The following is a 6,041-nucleotide window of genomic DNA, read 5'->3' as shown; positions in this document are numbered from 1 at the left end:
CCCAAGGCTCCATGAATCAAGGAAGGACATCTTGGAGACGTATTAAGATAATTCCTATCATCTGTAAGGATCCACATAAGCCTTTGGATATCTCTGGTAGATACACCTACAATTGACTTAATATTAACCGTCGCTAGTTGGAGTTGTTAAACCTACAGAGTCAGTATCAATGATTCATCCGTTTTGAAAAGGCTATATTTTAAAAAGTATTACATGTACATACATGAAAGATATATAAAAAGAACCACAAACTCACAAAGTTTATACATCCTCTATAAATGTTCAGTGACACGACACACGTCCAGACGATACTCTAGCTCATTCCATACATTTTGTAGCATAGTCCTGTCAATTGTCTACACTGCAGCACTGATGCGTTTTTTGAGCTTGACTAGTGGGAGTATATATATATAATTCCTTAATGTACCCTGGAAGAAAAAAAAATGTATCTATATCTTCTTATATCTTAAAATCTTATCTTCGCTCTTTGCCTTATTTTTCTCCCAAGTATGAATATTAATTTCGTATAATTCGTGATAACAACTATCAGCTCTATAAATATTTATATCTTCCTAAATACGTCCTTTCATAAGTACCTGCTCATTACGTCTAGGATTTTTGGCTCATATCAAAGAATATTTAAATGAAAGTTCGAGAAATTAAATAGGAGATTAATAGTTTATTTACAAAAGAAATACTCTAATTAATAGGTAGGGTAATAACTTTAACTCAAGACGCCACTACGCCCTATATACACTCAAGCTTCTTTTTACCCTTCCCCAATAACTAATGGAGAAAGGAAGTATTTCGAATTAACCTCTAGATGTCCTAATTTCCTTAATTATTATTTTTTTTTAGTATAGTAGGGGACCTGTGGAAAATACGGTTTACAGTATTCAGTTACTCCTGGACCGTACTCCTTGCTTTTTAAAGACTGGACCTTGACTCACAGGTCACTGTCTGGCCTAACTCTGTCTCTGGGACTCCAAGTTAAGTCCACAAAAGGAATCTATCTAGATTAAGTATATATATTTATATAGGATAGGTTGGTATTAGGGATAGGTTGTCAGCCTTTACTCATGGCTCTGACTAAGTTTTCTTACACTCAAGGAAAAAGGAATTTGGTAAAATTGCTCGCTCTTACACTTTCTTAAATGAAAGTTGCAGTGAGAAAATCTCTAATCATTTACAGCACCTAAATATGCTATAATTACATATACAAGGGGTCGAACCCAAACGCATTTGGATTTATATTAAATGTTCCTCCACCACTAGGACGGAACCAATACCTCGAGTCTATACGAGCATCACTCACCTCCGCCATAGACCCTTAGGAAGCTTAAATACTTCCATTCTAATCAATCAATAGTAATCCAAGTAGCCTCTGTTATAGGCGTAGGATCAAACATCTAAAATAACAACTTATTCCCAACTCCCTATCATTTGTTTAACCTATCTCACGACCAAAGCCCAATTGCTTTAGCCGACAGCTGGATTGTAGTAGAATCTCTAATCTGACTACATACAGTAACTATCTAGAGAGGTCTCTCTCCAAACTGCACTATTCACTTCCAGTGCAGCGGACTGGCTGGTCAAGATCCTACACTCAGGAATGCATAAAACGCACAGCCGCGAAGATAGGGGAGGTAGCCTTTTTATATGTTTTGGCCTGCTAAAAGAGTAGCAACAAAAAATTATTTTGAAGATTTTTTTAGCGCCAACTACTCTAATGGAAAATTCCCAGTAAGGGATACTGAAATACATTGGATTTTACTACTAGCCTCCTTGACAGGCTTTTAAAAGAAAAAGTTAGCATGGAAAAGCAACATTAGTACTAGCTAAACAGTAAATAATAATATGATTAATTTTTAAGTAATGGGGAAATACTGCTCTAATATATATACATAAATGCACAACATAAAAAGAATAAATATTACCTTACACTATTGATAATAAAATATATGAATAGATATATACTTTTAAATAGAGCAATATTTAATTTTATTATTAATATTTAAATATTATACCAGCAAGGTCGCAAGACGTACCTTGCAACCCCCACAGGTAGAAGTCGCTGGGCGTTAAATTAGGATCTGGGAAGCCAGTTGAACAAACTTAATTCCTTCTCACCAATACGCCCAATCCACTGATGCGGATGTGCCACTGAGGGAGTGCCCCCATCTTGTGCCCTCCATCGTGCTGCCACCTGGAATACACAATACAAACTTGAGTGAGTTTGTGGTTCTTTTCATGTGTGTACGTGTAAACTTTTGAAAATATAGCCTTTTCAAAACGAATACATTATTTATGCTAACCATGTATAACGAATTTATGGCCTGATTATCTTTCTTGCTTGCCGTTCAAACTTCAAATGAACATAATTCTAAAAATTATACTCAACCCACTTATTTCCTTAACGAACACTTTACGTCACGTAAAAAATGTTATTGAGGTAGTCTAAAAGAATAAGTAAATATATATTTGAAATATTAGCCCCTGAAATAATTCATTGATGTGCTGATTAAAACGACAAAATTGTCAAGTTACAATGGGTTTTTTTCTACAAGCAATGCCTTTAAAAATTACTGAGTTATTAATAAATTACCATGGACGTGATGGATGTGTCCAATAATGTGATCTTGTAATTTGTCTTCTGGAGGCAACAGTTGTAATGGGGAACGGCCTTTACTGAGAGGACTGGTTTTGCATGATCTGCGCACTCACCAACTGAACTAGATTAAAACCCCAGACGTGGTTTGGAGTCCATATTAATAGTAGGCCCTGTCCTTCATAATCCTTGTATTGTATAAGGACGTTAAATACAGTCAAAAAATTGGATGTAACATAACTCGGAGCGGAAATACGCAAGGGTTGCTTAAAGTAAAGGCTACAGGTGTAGGAAAAATGTCTTTAGGTTGGCCAAGAAGTGAGAGAGTAGTTTAAGTGAAATATGAGCTCCAAACGGGAATTGAACCCGGGTATTCCACATCAAAGGAGCGTACCCTAACCGCTTCGCCACGAGAGAGCTCAATATACCAAAGTCATTAAATAATATATTTCAATAACAAATATTGTTTAAATGTTGTTATATCATGCCCTTCGTGTAACTCTTGTGACGCGGAAGGATTCTGATCACTTCCAGGTGAAATTAAGAAAATCAAGGCATAAATTATGTCCATAAAGAGAAAGAAGAAAAATTACGAGATGAGACGGGGAAAATAAGTTCGAGAGTCGAGACGAGGCGGAAAAATAAGTTCGAGAATCGACAGGAAATATGTTCAAGAATAGAGACGAGACGGGAAAATAAGTTCGAGAATCGAGCCGAGATGGGAAAATAAGTTCCAAAATCCAGACCAGGCAGGAAAATAAGTTCGAGAACGGAGACGAGACGGGAATAACAAAATTTACGAGATGAAAAAACCTTTAGTTCTGGTCTCGTCTCTTGTACAACATTACTCGCCTAGGTTCCCTAAACTCAATATATTTGAGGCTAGCTCAGATTTTAGAGTTTGCACTATCTCGTTCTTGTGATCATTTAATTCATTGGGCTCGTGTTGCGATCCTCTATGTAGCTCACATTCGTTCGTGCTCCCTAATCTTATTGAGGCTACACTCATTCGAACTCATTCGCGTTCATGTGTGTTTGCGCTTAATTATTTAAGTTCAGAGCCAGGTTCTCGAGTTTGAACATCTATGAAACACACATCTTTGGCCTGAGAGCAAACCAGGAACCGTAGTACCGAAAGCGAGCGCTTTATCATCGAACCACCATGTGTCCTTACTTCTAAAAACAAACGAAATAAAATAAAATATTTAGTTAACTGTTCCACGGTTATACGAGGGTGAATGAGGAAGTAATGCTTCCAAAGTGATACCTTTATTTGTGTTCGATAGATAGCACCGATACAGGCAGGAACGTATGGGGAGAGGGTGGGTCCTGGGCAGTGATGAAAATTTTCCGGGAAATTTTGAAACGGAAAATTTTCCGATTCGTAAAAACATACTCCACTTATTCCTACATCCTTGTTTAGCCGTGATGTGAGGTGGAAAATTTTCTTCTATATTTTTCCGAAAAAAATTTCCGTTCTAAATAATATCAGTAATCAAGTAACAATTCCTCAGCAATCATAAAATTGATTGAAATCAAGTATAGAAATGTTGAAAAGTGAAAGATCGTTTAAAGAATCTGAAAATGTTCATGGCTTAGACAATTTTCAGTACTATGTAGGAACAAGTGGAACAATTTTTCATGAATCGAATGAATAAGTGGAGTATGTTTTTATGAATCGGAAAATATTCATGACTTTTAATAAATTGAAATTTTAAATAATAGAATGGGATATTTGTATTCTACGAACTGGATGTGTGTTCTCTGCACTTTGCATACACACACACACACACACAGAGAGAGAGAGAGAGAGAGAGAGAGAGAGGAATTAAATTGAGTTGATTTTGAGTTTAACGTCCCTTTCAGCAGCGAGACTATATAAGACGGGACAACTAATTAACGTGGAATCCGAACTACATGAGCTTCTGCTGGGAATCGAAGCCAGGTTTTCCATGCCAAAGGCGCGTATGCTAACCGCTTAGCAACGAAGGAACACGCAGAACAAGAGAGAGAGAGAAACACTGTGTAAAATTTAATTCCCAACTTCAAATATTAGAAAATTTTCCGGTTCCCGAAAGCTAATTGGAAAATTATAATTTGTTGCTGATTAACTTTACTCTACTGAAATTCAATTTTGTAGCTCTATGTGCAGTTAAATATAGTGGAAAATTTTCCACGTAACATCACTATACATATCCAAAATTGTCCGGCCTATGAAAAGTGTTTTCCACTTGTTTCTACATCGTGATGAAAATTTTCCGATCTATGAAAATTCCTTTCACTTGTTTCTACAGAGAAATAAAACTTTCCGATTCACAAAATAGTTGTTTTACTTTTTGCTTCAAAATGATGAAAACTTTCCGACTCATAAAAAGTTCTTTAATTTTTCCATATAAGGCAGAAAATATTTCGATTCATGAAAAATGTTTAACTTGTTCCTACATAGTACTGAAAATTGTCCGAGCCATGAAAATTTTCAGATTCTTTAAACGATCTTTCACTTTTCAAAATTTCTATACATGAATTCAATCCATTTCATGATTACTGAGGAATTCTTACTTGATTACTGATATTTTTTTAGAACGGAAAATTTTTCGGAAAAATATAGCGGAAAATTTTCCCCTCACATCACTAGCCCTGGGGGTCCGGACCCCCCCTCGAAATTTCGACTTTTGTGTAAATTTAGCCTAATTTTAGGGACAATTTTAGAAATTTTAACATAAACTACCCTCATATTGAGTTTGGATCCCTCCCGGAATAAATTCCTGCGTACGCTACTGGATACAGGTATCAGTGGAAAGTTTGTAATCTCAATTAGAAATGGTGGATTGATTTTTGAACATAGTCCCCTTTTACGGGCAACTCAATGCCGTCGGCGAAGAATTGTGGTGGTTGCTGGCGACACCAATAGCCGAACTGCTGCTTCCACCTCCGCATCGCAACTGTAGCGCTGACCCTTAAGATGATACTTACGTTTGAGGAAGAGCTAAAAGTCGCACGGCGCAAGATCCGGACTATAGGCAGGATGAGGCAGAATTTCAACAACACTTTGCCAGCAGACGGGAAAAATTTGAATAATTTTGGCGGAGGAGAGGACGTGTGGCGGTACTAAATCCACTAACGCTTAGTTTCCGGGTCGTAATGATCTATCCATGACGCATCGCCGGCGAAATGTTTCGGACGTCACCGCTGGAAGCCATGGATTGCTTGCTGCATCACTCTAGAATGAGAAGAGATAGGAAGGTGAAACAAGTGACGTATAGCTCAAAAATCAGTCCATTAATGATAAACAATTGAGAATATTTGCAGTACTGTTGGCCAAGTAGTGGGCTTGAATGCATTACTTTCTAAATCACCCTCGTACATTTTATACTAAAGGAGACGACAGGAATTTGACAAAAAATAACTAAAAAAATTAAGAGCAAGATACTAA

At 36.8% G+C, this 6,041-nt stretch overlaps 1 long non-coding RNA gene across 1 annotated transcript; it reads right to left on the bottom strand.

Moving 5' to 3' along the window:
* Nucleotides 1-239: 239 nt before the first annotated feature.
* On the bottom strand, nt 240-5,815 carry LOC145672751 (uncharacterized). Its single transcript, XR_014128633.1, has 3 exons — nt 5,582-5,815; nt 2,049-2,206; nt 240-428 (listed from the first exon to the last, which is right to left on the bottom strand). It is a non-coding gene; the product is annotated as an uncharacterized LOC145672751 (long non-coding RNA).
* Nucleotides 5,816-6,041: the final 226 nt, after the last annotated feature.

Source organism: Thermobia domestica, chromosome 16 (assembly GCF_964235325.1).
Source record: "Thermobia domestica chromosome 16, izTheDome1.hap1.1, whole genome shotgun sequence".
NCBI classification, from domain to species: Eukaryota; Metazoa; Arthropoda; class Insecta; order Zygentoma; family Lepismatidae; genus Thermobia; species Thermobia domestica.
This window is presented reverse-complemented; position numbering and strand designations above follow the sequence as displayed.